Source organism: Rattus norvegicus, chromosome X, assembly GCF_021556685.1.
Source record: "Rattus norvegicus strain SHRSP/BbbUtx chromosome X, alternate assembly SHRSP_T2T, whole genome shotgun sequence".
Taxonomy (NCBI): domain Eukaryota; kingdom Metazoa; phylum Chordata; class Mammalia; order Rodentia; family Muridae; genus Rattus; species Rattus norvegicus.
Window position 1 is genome coordinate 102,262,082 of NC_141554.1, and position 13,934 is coordinate 102,276,015.

A 13,934-nucleotide genomic window follows, 5' to 3' on the forward strand; every position below is an offset into this window, starting at 1 on the left:
TTTAAAACATTTATGGCTAAACATCAAATGTATGACATCATCTAATGCATATTTTTAACAAAAGTGTAGATACTTGGAAACCGATAAAAGGAGGATACTTGAAAACTAAGAAAATAAGAAGAAAATGATTAGGAAATGAATGGGAATAAAAAATTCAACAAACTGAAATTTTGGAGGCTACACAAAAAGAAGTAGTTATAGGAGAACTTACACTAAATGACAAAACAAAAACTCCAATAACAAATCCAGATAAAAATGACTCCTAGTGACCCAGTGCTATACCCATTGGTTTGATCGTCTCTCAGCCATCTTCAAAAAAGCTTCTCCTTTTGGCACACAGTATTTCACACAGAAACCCTAAAATGCTCAACATACAGACAATAAGAAACTGGATGATCAGTCCTAAATGGGATACACAGCATAGTACACCCTTCCTCCAAGGGGTCAGGGACCTTCACAGAAGAAGGGATGGAAAGCATGTAAGACAGAAAGGTGGGACATTTCTTCAAAAACACAGTGTTTTCCAAAAACAACAAAGATGTTGCTCATATAAACGTATAGCATTTGTGATGGCATGCTATATACAACCCAAATAAGTTTCCTCCAGATGCCCACTGTTTTGTGTGTGTGTGAGTGTGTGTGTGTGTGTGTGTGTGTGTGTGTGTGTGTGCGCGCGCGTGCGTGTGTGTGTTCTGGTATTTGAACTTAGGTTCTACATTTGTATGGCAAGCACTTAGCTGACTACAAATAATGTAGGAATTCTACTTCTATGTGATATTCAAGAAAATAGAAAACTGTGTCAACACAAAATTACATGTAAAAGGTACAGCAGAATTGTTCATGCTGCCACACAGCATGAAAAACATAAATGTCCATCAATGGATAAATGCATAAATTAGTTTGATACATAGACACAATGAAACACTGGGAAACAATGAAGGAAATACTGACACATGCTGAAACATGGATGAATTCCAAAAAATTGCTAAAAGAAGGACATCAAATACAAAGGGCACATGTGTTATGACACCATGTATATAAATTATTCAGGACAGGAAAATTTATGGCAAGAAAAATGAGCATAATAGCTATCACAATCTATAGAAAGGGGATTGGCATAATGAGAATTTTCTAGAATTACTAGTAATGTTTGCAATCCAATGTTTTAATACAAAAATCACTAAATTGTATACTTTAAAATTAAATTTTGTAGCATATAAGTCATATCTTTAATGAAATAAACAACAACAAAACCACACAAACAATTTCAGTGTAGTATCAATATGGTGGGACACATCTATAATTTTAGCACTTTGGAGGCTGAGAGAAAAAAGCAAAACAATAGTTTGAGGACAGCCTGAGCTCCATAGAGATTCTGAAGATTTTGAGGACAGTGAGATTTCTCTCAAAATAAATAAAAAAGCTACTGAAAAAGGATCCCAAACAAAATAGTGATGAATATTATCACAATATATTTTAAGAAATATACATGCAAAACAGTAGGGCTGTTTTTGTAAGAACCATGAATACTGTATTGTTTTTGATATCTATTTAAATAATCAATGACATTAATTGATCAAAGAAGAAAATTATATGATCATCTCTATAGATGCTGAAAAGGCATTTGACAAAATTCAATGACAAGTTTTTATTTCAACAACTCAATAAGAATAAATCAATAGTCCTTTAACTTGATTAACTATATTTACTCCAGCTTCAAATTCAATATCATAGGGAAAGCCTGGCAATCATTTCCCTAAAATTTAGCTGCACTATTCTATTATTTAATATTTTACTCAGTAAAAACATACAATTTGATAAGATGAGGAATATCTACATATAAAGTTTTGAGTTAGGAAAGGAAATTCAAGTAAATTCATAAATGCAATATTGTCTGAATCAGAGTACAGTCTATATCTTTAATCTAGAAATAGATAAAATGACTATTATTCCTACAGAAAAATAATTAAATCATGCTAGTTGAAATTATGACAAAGAAAGTTAATGTGAGCGAGCTTTGAATCTGGCCCACACAGTCAGCTGTTTTTCGCTCTTTGTAATGAGTTGCTTGTAGTCTGCTTACTCCCACTTTGCTATCTACTTTCTATTAGTCAAATGTGAACCCTGATTCTAGACATGCTCCTTCTCCGTGAATGTCACCAACAAAAGTCCTTAGCTCCCTTTTCTTTAGTAAAAATCTTTTAAAACTACATTTATTTGTGTGCATATGTATATGTTATATTTGTGTATATGTTTATGCATGTATTTATTTACTCATTTATTTTGTATCCACTTGTCGTGTTCACAGGACTACTAAAGGAGGTGTCTGTTCTTTTCTTCTACCATGTAGATCCCAGGGATCTAAGTCATATTGACAGGCTTGGAAGCTAGTCCTTTTATTTGCCAAACCATATCCTTGAGTCCCCAAATCTCTTCTCACTAGGGGAGTATACATGTTCACTTGTTTATGTGTTTCTGAACAGACCATGACAGAGAAATTCTTCCTGCCTATGTAAAAAAACAATTCTTAGAGAGTATAGCTTACTTTCACAAGCTAATCTATTTCAATTTAAATCTGGGTCCAAGAAGATACTAATAAAGCTCATTTATCCTAAAGAAATGCATGGAAAGACAGGAACATTCTACTACTATCATGAATATTACTTGTCACTCAGTGTAATCTACCAAAGGGATGAAATACTGGACCAGATTTGCTGCAGAATTCTTGAGTATGGTATTTGTAAAGTTTTATTTTTCTTCTCACAATTATTCTCTAAAAATTTCAACCAGTTCTCTGTCTTAATGGATGTAATCGCACAGCACTGTACTGATCATGATACTGAATTATTATGGATTAACTTCAAAAATAAAAAGAAAGAATGAAAGACTCCCATTTCATTGAGCAAATGGATTCATATGTGTTTGTAAGGTGACAGATAATCTACAGGAAGGCTCATGTAAATTTACCTTCCATATTTATTTTTCTCTGCAGATATAATTAAGCTGTTAAAAAGAAATATTTTTCCTAATGTATCTATTAGCAAAATGTTAATGTTCCTCCCAAGACATTTTGTTTACTATTTCAAACAGAATTTGGGTTAAAGGAAGAAGGAGCAACAGATTAATTTAGAAAATGTAAGCAATCAGTTAACATATATTGGCTAAATTGCCAATGTAAATATATGATATATAATTAGGGATAAAGGGATTTATTTTTTTCAAACTTCTCCAGCTTCCACATAGTTTCACTTAGTTTTTGTTAATTTCTGTTTCCTTACATGTTATATTTAGGCTTTTTACTTTGAGTGGCTATTGTAAAGTTTACCACAGGAAGATTCAAGGATAAGGTGAGGAAGGAAGCCTTCAATAGGGCTTCCCCCAGCAGGGTGCTTTACTAGCCCTTCATTGTACAATGATGATTAGAGCATTTTATATTTATCTCCTGTCTGTCTGTGATTACAAACTAGCAATTTGAAGAGCTGTTAATCACGAAGAATCCAGCTAATAATTCAATTTACTTTGTATAGTGACTGAAAAAATGGACTCTACTCAATTTCTTTCTTTTGATTGTCCCCTGTCATAATCAAGTTGTTATGTATAATAAAGTAATGAAAAGATTGCCATAAACAATCAGTAATCTGTGAAAACATGCTGGCATTGTAAATAAACTTGACTGTTGCCTCCTATTTAAGTGTAGAAAAAGAAAGAACTCAATAAAGGCTTCCATTTAATTACTGTTATACTTTTAAAAATGTACTTCCCAATTTGCTTTGTTTCATGCAAAAGTATACTTCATATAACTTGTACCTTTCTCATGACCAGTAGCTAAGTCCCTTTTAATTCTACTGATTAGATAAGAACCCTCATTTTAAAAAGCAGTTTTATTTGCCTTTTTTGCCCTGTGATATAAAATAACTTAATATTCCTTTTACCTGCTTTAATTTCCTTACAGTCATAACAATTGTACTTTATTTAAAATTTTAAAAATTTCTTCTTAAAACCCAACATATATGCAAACTAAATAATTTTCAATATACAGGAGCCCCAGGAATCTTTTCTCTCAATTGATTTAATATTAAATAAATATTTCCCAATGTCTATTTCATAAAATATGATAAAAATTAAATTATCAAAGTTAAAAAGAACTTCATGAGACACTTATATTAGTCACAAATAAAATAACCAACTTCATACATTTTAGACAATTTTAGTATGTATTCAAATATATGTGGATATAAATATTTATCTATCTATCTATCTATCTATCTATCTATCTATCTATCTATCTATCTATCTATCTATCTATCTATATGTTCTTAGTCTTCTATAATCCCACATATGTACCTATGTATATACATATTTATGTACGTTTCTCAGTCCTTGTATATATCTGTAATGGTGACTGGTGACTATATCTCTTCTTGTCCATGGCGAAAAGTACTTTGTTATAAAGATTTGGCCAGCTCTAAAATGGCATAGCTATAATATTGATAAATTCCCATATTCTTTTCCCTCCGAAGGAAAAGCTGTATTTTCCCAGGAGAGGTGTACTTGGCAGCATTCTCTAGCTCCTGTTGAGCCCCTGCTTCATGGCCTCCACCTGGAGGGAAGTGTGAGATGATGGCAGAGAAATGAAGCGAAGCACTAGACTGGATGGGTTACATTAGGTCATGTGGTACTAGAGGAAACTGGCAGGGCTCATTTTGCAGAGGCCATCAAAAATATGGCCCTCCAGTATTGTGCTACTGGAGGTGGTTGAAGTGGTCTAAGTGTGGTAGGCTGACCTGAGTGGGATAAGCTGCAGTAGCCCTATGTAAAGCCAGGGAGAGAGGTTTTCTAAAAACAGGTCTGGCTTGAGGCTTGCCCGTACTAACATGACTTGCACAGGTTGGGTAGTTTGTACCGGGCCCGAGATGGATATTCCCATGAGTACTGGTCTCTGCTCTCTGACTCTTGCCTGGTTTTTTTTTCAGAACCCTGACTCTCAGGTAGCCATTCTGTGGTGCTTGGGCCTGATGCACAACCTTTGATGCTGCTGAATGTTTTTAGACCTCCTTGGAAGATACCAGTTTTCTTCTCTCTCTTCTTCCCCAGTGGGTGAAAGACCTGCACAGGCTTTAGCATGTGCGTGCCGAGGTGGGTCCGAGGCACTTTAAAGTTGTGTCTGAGCTCAGGTAGATTCCAATTCCTCTTGTTCTTGAGGAAATTTCTCTTCTGCTTTGACTCTATTCCTTGACCTCATAAGCTCCTCTGTTTCTTAGAGTTGTTCCCTTTGCCTTTCTTGCCCCTGTCTTGTAGTTCTGCTGTTCTTGCTGGGGCTGCTTTGGGAGCTGTGTCCTCCAAATGCATTGTGATGTTGTCAATAGCCCTTTCACTGTCCCCAGCACTACCCACAGCGCCTCTTGCCTCCGCCAAGTCTTGCCACTGGATTTTGGTCCAAGGAGCTCTATCAAGCAGCCTGAAGACTTTGTGGCCATTCTTTCTCACCTGGTTGGAGGGCCACTGATGGCTCCAGTTTTCATGGGCCTGTACCTGGTCTATGTCTGTGAAGGTGATGAAGAGTTGGGGAAGATGAATATCTGCCTCCAATACAGAGATGACTCAAAGTTGGTGCTGGATCCCATCTCATTCTGCAGCACGGATTCTTCCAGACCCAGGCTGCTGCCTCCCAGAGCAGGCATTTGCCTTAGGCCCCAACAGGAGCCTCAGAAGTCTTGAAGATACACTTTTATTATTCTTACCTTGATAAGACAATAAAATTGTTAGGTTCCAGGAATATGCATAGAAGATAATAATAGACATAAAGAGGGTTGTGCTACTGATAAGTTGAGAAATCATGTTCATTGAATGTGGTCAGAAACAGTTTGACTCTCTTGTCCCGATTTCTCTTTTCCAAAGGAAAAGAAAAGTTTTATTCTTTGAGACAGCCCTTCACTGTCAGTCATCATCTGATCCTCTTGCCTCTGCTTCATCAGTTCAGGGATTACACTGCAAATCTGTACCATCATGTGTCTCTCAGATCCTTTTTAAAAAAAGATAAAATAGCAGAAAAGTCTTTGATTTCAAAAACAATGTCCCCAGTCACTTTTAATTTTTAATAAAAGAACCAATACTTATTTATATCCTTTTCTCTAGGAAGATTCAAGGAAGGGATGAGCATAAAGAAACAACAATTACATGTGAGCTCATGATTTCCTTGAAAATCTGTTTCTTCGTGGTGTCTATTGGAACAGTAACAAAGTTACCTGACTAATCACGAGTGCCATGAGTACCCAGGTCTATATTTCCACATCCCATTCTTCTTAAGAGGAAACTGAGTTCTCTAGAAAGTTTTGGGTTTGAAGACTAAAAAAATAAAATGACCTATTTAAAAAAAACAGAGGGGGTTGGGGATTTAGCTCAGTGGTAGAGCACTTGCCTAGTAAGCACAAGGCCCTGGGTTCGGTCCCTGGTTGCATACACGTTAACACAGGCACACATTCAGACTTGCACACAAAGGTAAACTCATAGGCCTACAGACAAAAACACAGGCAAGCTAGTGAAGGCCCTCCTCTCTGATTTCAAGGCCATATTGTACAAAACCAACACAAAGGGAACATTCTACCAGTGATAATTGAATAACAATATCAGTGTTTACTTTTGGAGTACCTGGATTCCCTGTGTCAGAAACTTTGGGATGACTCATAGTCCCTCAGATGTGAAGAGCTACCATTTTGGCACATGCCAGATATCCATATCAGTGTCATGTTATCTAAATATCAACTGTCCGTAGTGGCCCTCTGTTCCCTACAATGAACATTTCATTTATTTCATAATAACTATCAATGATTGTGAGCAAATATCAAGAACACAATTTCACAAAATAAAAGTAGGCAATAATTAAGAAGAAAAGTTGAAAGAGAAACTATACATAGACATTTATACTTTTAAAATTTTAATTCAATTCTAATCTTGGTGGGTGTATAATTAGCTGTGCTTCATCTGCAAAGAAAAGATTTATTTATTTCCTTTTTAAGTATCATTATGAACTCATAGATTATTCTAAATGGAATATATTATTATCATTCTCCTGTTTAATATTTAAACTTTCTATGAAGATTATAATTTATTAATTTCTGTTGAATTATAAAGAAACTAAAAGCCTCCCACATCAAAAATAAAATTATACAAGTCATTCTTTATAATGGTGTAATAAATCTAGATATTGATAATTTAACTAATGAAACATTATCTTTGATAATATTTTTGAAAGAAATTATCATTATAACTACTTAAAATGAGGACTAGGTGAAAGAGAATATCAATTAAAATATAGAGAGCATTTACAAATAATAGAAATGCATAAGAAATGGTAAAGCTAGAGGCAGAAATTTATTACTTGCACAAGATAAAAAGTAAAGAATTCAAAATTTAATCCAATATCTGTTTTCTATGTATAAAAACAACAAAATGAAATAAAACAAACTAGCTCCTTTAAATACTTTTGCTGAACAGTCATAAACACAGGAAAAAAAATCCTAACATGGAGAAAGGTGACAAAATAAGAGATATATATGATACTTTTGGTCATTTTTCAATGATTTTAGTATTTTCTTTAATTTTATTTATTTTAACTTTTTATTGATTCTTTGCGAACTTTACACTATGCTCTCAAATCAGTGAACTACTTTCAAAGCTATATTTGTTATTTAAACAGATGTTTTAGTACTTTATGTATTTTCTTGATGTCTTTTCCATTATATTTCATTTTCACTTTGAGAATTTATATCTTCCTATTTCTTTTTTATTATTGATTGCTTTATTTCTCCTACACCCTTATCACTGCCCTCTCCCAGTCCCCCTTCAATGAATCCCTCCACCCTCTTCTTCCCTGAGAAGGCACTCCCCATAACCCCCACCCACCATTCCCTAGCACAGCAAATCCCTGTGGACCTAGATGTATCCTCTCCCACTGAGGCCCAACAATGCAGCCCAGTTAAGGAAATGGATTCCACGGACTCCAACAGATTTAGGGACAAACTCCTTGCTTCAGTTTTTGGAGGACCCACATGAAGACTGAGATGCACATCTGCTACATATGTGCTGGGAGCCTCAATCCAGCCCGCGTGTGCTCTTTGTTTTTTGACTCAGTCTCAAGGGTCTCCACACACCTAAAGACATTTAATTTTTGACAAAGAAGCTAAAACCTTACAATAGAAAAGAGCAAACATCTTCAACTGGAGGTCTGTATGAAGAAGAATGCAAATAGATCCAAACTTATCACCCTGCAGAAAATTCAAGTCCAAGTGGATCAAAGACATTAACATAAAAACATATGCACTAAACCAAATGGAAGAGAAAGTAGGAAGCCACCTTGAGTGCATTGCAGCAGGAGTCCTTTTCCTGAATAGAACATCAATGGCTAGGCCATTATCAACAACTGATAAATGGGATCTCATGGAACTGAAAAACTTCTGTAAGACAAAGGACACTGTCAACAGGCAAAATAGCAACCTACAGATTGGGAAAAAAATCTTTACTACTTCTTCCTATTTTATTGGTTATTTCCAGTCCATAAATGAGCTCTTCAGAGGCACTTCATTTCTGTCACAGTAGTTTTGATTCCTAGCTTTTAGTGTTGATATTTAGAGCTTCCATTTGTGTGATCTCATGACTCCTGTTTTTCCTTGTTGCCCTATTTTCTCCCTAGAGCCATTATTGTACCATTCACAATTATTTTGTACTCCTTGTCTTATCAGTTTACTTTAAATCACTCATCAGTTTCCTCGAACTTCCTTTTCTGCATTTTAATAGGCATTGTAGTTTACTGCTAAATGGTGAGTATGATAAATATTATTCTAAATGCAAATGCAGATAGGCTTTAAATATAAAATATTGAATTTTTCTAACAATGGATTAGATTTTGCAGTTCACTGATTTTTAAATTGCTTTTCTGTTGCTGATTATACCATGACCAAAACCAACTTATGGGTAAGAAAGTATATTTGGGCTTATGGTTTTCAGAAGAAAATGCCATAATTGTGTTAGAAAAATCCATAAATGGCAGTAAGAATGAGAAGCAAGAAGCTGAGACATTACATATTCAACTATAAACACAAAATAGAGAATAAACTGGAAGTAGGGTGAGTCTCTTAAAGCCCTTCCACAATGATATACTTCCTTGAACAAGGCTCCATCTCTTAAAGATTTCATAACCTATCCAAATAGCCACCAGCCAGGAAGCAAATGATCATATACATGCTCCTATAGGAGACTTTTTTTTTTCATTCAAACTACCGCAGTGTTTAAAATTTCTTCTGCGTTATTGTTTTTTGTTTCCTTTGATAACTTTAGATTTCATAGAGACTTCATAATATGTAAGGCATTCTGATAGACTCAGTTTAGTTTTTCTGAGATCTTCCTTTGTATACATGAGTCCTATGTGTGGAAAAAGTAGTAATATAAGGAGCTGATCCATTCTGTAATCTTGTAATTAGACATCTATTTTAATAAACCTCTGACTTGGCCTATGACTTTTATTCATGCACCTCAACCTTCTTGCATCTGTTTCAGTGGCACAGGAAGTCGAGAGGTCTAGAGTTTTATGTTTTTGTTTGTTTGTTTTGTTTTTTTTTGTTTTTGTTTTTTTTTTTTTTAGGCAGAAAAGCACATCAGTAGCTTGAGCAGGCTGAAATCATGTCTCTCCCTTCTCTCAAGACAGGCTAAAATTAAACTCAAGTTGGTTAGTCTCCAATAAAATAGTTATCCTAATTGAGCAGGAAATCATCTGAACATATTCTTTGAATAATAGTTTTGTCCGTCTTCTTCCTGGAAGCAGGAAGGAATTTTTTTTTCCTCCAGAACCTGATAGGGATCCTAAAGGTAAAATGTATTAAAATTTGATAACTTGTGGTTGGAAATATGCCTCATCAGTTAAGCACACATGTTGCTCTCACAAAGGACCTGTGTTCTGTCCATAGCACCTACACAGTGGCCAGAACTTCCAGAGAATCTGAAGCCCTCTTCTTACCTCAATGGGCACCAGATATGCATGTGGTAGAAATACACACATGCATTTAGGCAAATCACTCATATGCATAAAATGAAAGATGTCTAAAAAAATAAATAAAACTGGGTGTCCCTGAGATTGTTTTAACCGGTCCATATTGAGCTGCCAGAAATTAGTTATTAGTTTTCTTCAGACTATTTTTCAGATTGGGCTGATTATAATTGTATCTTCTTTGTTTCTCTTCAGTTGTAGGGGCAGTGTTTTGTTTCATGAGTTCAATTCTTTGATGTATTAAAGATATATCACAGATTTTCAGATTATTCAGCCTTTTCTTTGTTATAAAGACAAGAGTCACAACTTTCCCACTCTCTCAGGGTAGGTTGAATTGTATAAAGCACTAATTTCATTTTAATTAAGGACAAAAAGGGAAATTTCACTTTCATAATCATTATAATGCGATATATATGTGTGTATATATATATATACATATATATATATGCAAAGATAAGTGGCTATATGGTTGCTTACTCCATTTAAAACAAACAAAAGTGATCTAAATATTGGTCCTGATTTTTCCTACTATTTATAGTCTTTTAGCTAACTTGAGAGAACTTATCTGTTTAATCTTTAATCTTTATGAAAATACCTACATGTGAATTGTGAGTAAATTTATAAAAGACATTGTAGTTTCTCTTGATTTATTCACCTTGGGGAGAGGTGGTTGTTATGTCATGAGGATACTCCACTAGTTTCATGGTGAGGTGATAAGGAATTGAGATTATTTCCAACCATTATTAAGTTGTTGAAATCAATTGCCCTGGAAAATGAATCTGAAAGGCACAGTCCATCACCAAGAAAACTTTATGAGAAACATAGAGCTCAAATGACTGTTTAGGCATTTCTAGTTCCTAGAACCACAGAAAGTATGTACATATCACAATAAGCTATTAAGTTTTGGTGACATTTTGGTATTAGTTTGTAGTGAAATGTATTACATAACTATAGAATACTGTATATTGTGGTATCTTTTGGAACTTCTAGTTTTGACTACCTGTATTTAATGGGAACATCATACTTTCCTAATGTTTGAGCCCATAAACTCTCTTGTCCAGTAGACTGAGATTTCTTAGAACCTTATAATTGATATGGTTTCTGGTGTATCTATAGTGACAGAATTCTAGTATGAATAATTTCTACTGCTGGAGCCCATCTTGATCAAAGGAAAGAAGAGAACAGATTTTTTCTATAATATGAGTGAATAGATTCATCTTATTCTATTTGTGAGTTTTATAGCTTGAATGAAACTTTCAGGACCCCCTCTCTCTCTTTAATCATCCTGTGACTTCATAGAAGAAGTGACTATAAACTGTCTTTTAGTTCCAAATTCAGAACTCTGGCTTCAACCTTACTTGCTTAGCCAAGTCCCAAGATGCTGAACTTGACTTTGAATTTAAACTGTATCATTAATCAGTATGTGATTTTGAGTAACTGATTTGACTTTTTTGAACTATGCTTTCAACTGAAAAATATGGATAGATCTTACTTTATAGACTTATGAGGGGAAAATAAGATCAGATATGTAAGGTTTGTAGCCCAATGTATGACCCATAAAAGGCACTCACATATGATTAATCCCATTTCCTTTGTTGTAATCTGCGTGCTAGGGAATGAATCCTACAGTTATCATTCAGTTCTATGATACAGCTCCCCCTTTTACCTTATTACCTTGATATGAACTGACTTTGATAGGATAAAATCTGAATGGTGCCAGAACTCAGTGACTGTAAGTGAGTAGAAGCTATCTGACAAAATCTGCAGTGCTAAAATAATACTCTCCCAAACTCAATCCACTGTCCCTTTTCACAAGACAAAAGCTTTCTTTTATTCAACTCTGCCCATTCAAAGTTTAAGTTCAGAGGTCCCCATCAAACACAGTCTAATGACTGTGATTTTTATAGAAGGCAGTTGCCCAAATCTGGGTCTTTTTTCTAATTTGTCACCAGCGATCCCTTACTGTGGCTTATGCTTTGTGTTCATAATGTGTAGATGTATTGAGTTCTATTTAAAAAAAAGAAGGACAGTGGTGGTGGACCTAAGTTGGTATAGTGCTTGCCTAGAAAGAATACCCGAGATACAATTTACAGACCATATGAAGCTGAAGAAGAAGAAAAAAGACAAAAGTGTGGATGCTTCAGTCCTTCTTAGAAGGGGAAATAAAATACTCACCAGAAGAAATGTGGAGACAAAGTGTAAAGCAGAGACTGAAGGAAAGGCCATCCAGAGAGTTCCACACCTGGGGATCCATCCCATATACAGTCACCAAACCCAGACACTATTGCAGATGCCAAGAAGTGCATGCTGACAGGGGCCTGATATAGCTGTCTTCTGAGAGTCTCTGCCAGAGCATGGCAAATACAGAGGCAGATGGTATCAGTCAACCATTGGACTGAGCACAAGATCCCCAATGGAGGAGTTAGAGAAAGGACTGAGGTAGCTGAAGGGGCTTGCAGCCACATAGGAAAAACAATATTAACCAACCAGACACCCCAGAACTCCCAGGGAGTAAACCACCAACCAAAGAGTACACATGGAGCAACCCATGGTTCCAGCTACACAAGTAACAGAGGACTAACTTATCAATGGAAGGGGGGCCCCTTGGTCACCTGGAGGCTCGATGCTTCAGTGTAGGTGAATGCCAGGGCAGGGAGGCAGGAGGGAGTGGGTGAGACTCTGGGGAAACACTGTCATGGAAGCAGGGGGAGGTGGCGTGGTATGGGGTGGTTCCAGGGGGGAAACTGGGAAAGGGGATAACATTTAAAATCTAAGTAAAAAATCAAATAAAAGAAAATAAAAAAGAATAATCTCCTAGGTTTGATCCCCTGCAACACACGAACCAGGCTTGGTGGCCTACCATTTGCAATTCCAACACACAGACAGTGCAATCAGAAATATCAGAAGTTTAAACGCAACCTTCATTACATCTACAAGGTGGAGGTCAGCATGAGACACATGAGATCCTGTTCCCCCAAATAGAAGAAAGATTTGCTATTTTTATTTAGATATGATCCATCTTGTTTTAGTTGACCAGAATACAATGCATTAGCAGGCAGTCCATTTGATATAGCATACAATTTTCTGCTAGAGCCCTCACTGTCGGGACTCTGTTTCTCTCACTGCATGGGTGGGTATGTAGCTCAAGACAGGCCTATCAAATCTTCCTCGATGAGAATTTGATTGTTGAGAGATGTTAGTTGACACATAGAAGTGAAGGCAAATGAATGTGAGAAATGAAATGTGAATATACTGGAGATTGAGGGTGTATGAGTGACTACAGCTGAGTTATTTTAAATTACTGTTTCTTTTAGTTTAGGTAGCTTGGCTCCTCTCTGCTTATGTGACTCTCAAGGTAATAAAATCAAATGAAGAACAGGAAATTGTGCCCTCATGCTACCTGTTAAGGATATAAAAATAAAAGTTGGTATCATGGGGACCATTACCACAGGATTAATAATTTTAGGTATGGGCTTAGAGAGGTAGATCAGTGGTTAAGAACACTAGCTATTCTTGCAGGGGGCCCAGGTCGAGTTCAAAGATGACCGTGCATGATCATTTATAGTCAAAGTTGTAGAGATTCTACGCCCTCTTTGGTGCCAGGCATGCATGTGGTATACAAACCTTCATGGAAGGAAAACAGTCATATGCATAAAATAATTTTTAATTAAATCTTTAATTAGTAAAGTCTTTTTTTCCTTCTTTTCATTTAATCTTCTTTACATTCCAGATTTTACTCCCCTCCCTGTCCACCCTATTACTTTCCCCATCCCATTCCTCCTCTCAGCTCCCCTGTCTCCAGGAGGATGTCCCCATACCCTTTCCCAACCCTATCAGAACTCTAAACTCCCTGGGGCCTCTAGTCTCTTGAGGATTAGGTGCACCTTCTATGACT

The 13,934-nt window shown here is 35.9% G+C and overlaps 1 pseudogene; it reads right to left on the reverse strand.

Annotated features, from left to right (window-relative positions):
- Positions 1 to 4,445: 4,445 nt before the first annotated feature.
- LOC147998311 (uncharacterized protein C2orf78 homolog) lies at positions 4,446 to 5,681 on the reverse strand (annotated as a pseudogene).
- Positions 5,682 to 13,934: the final 8,253 nt, after the last annotated feature.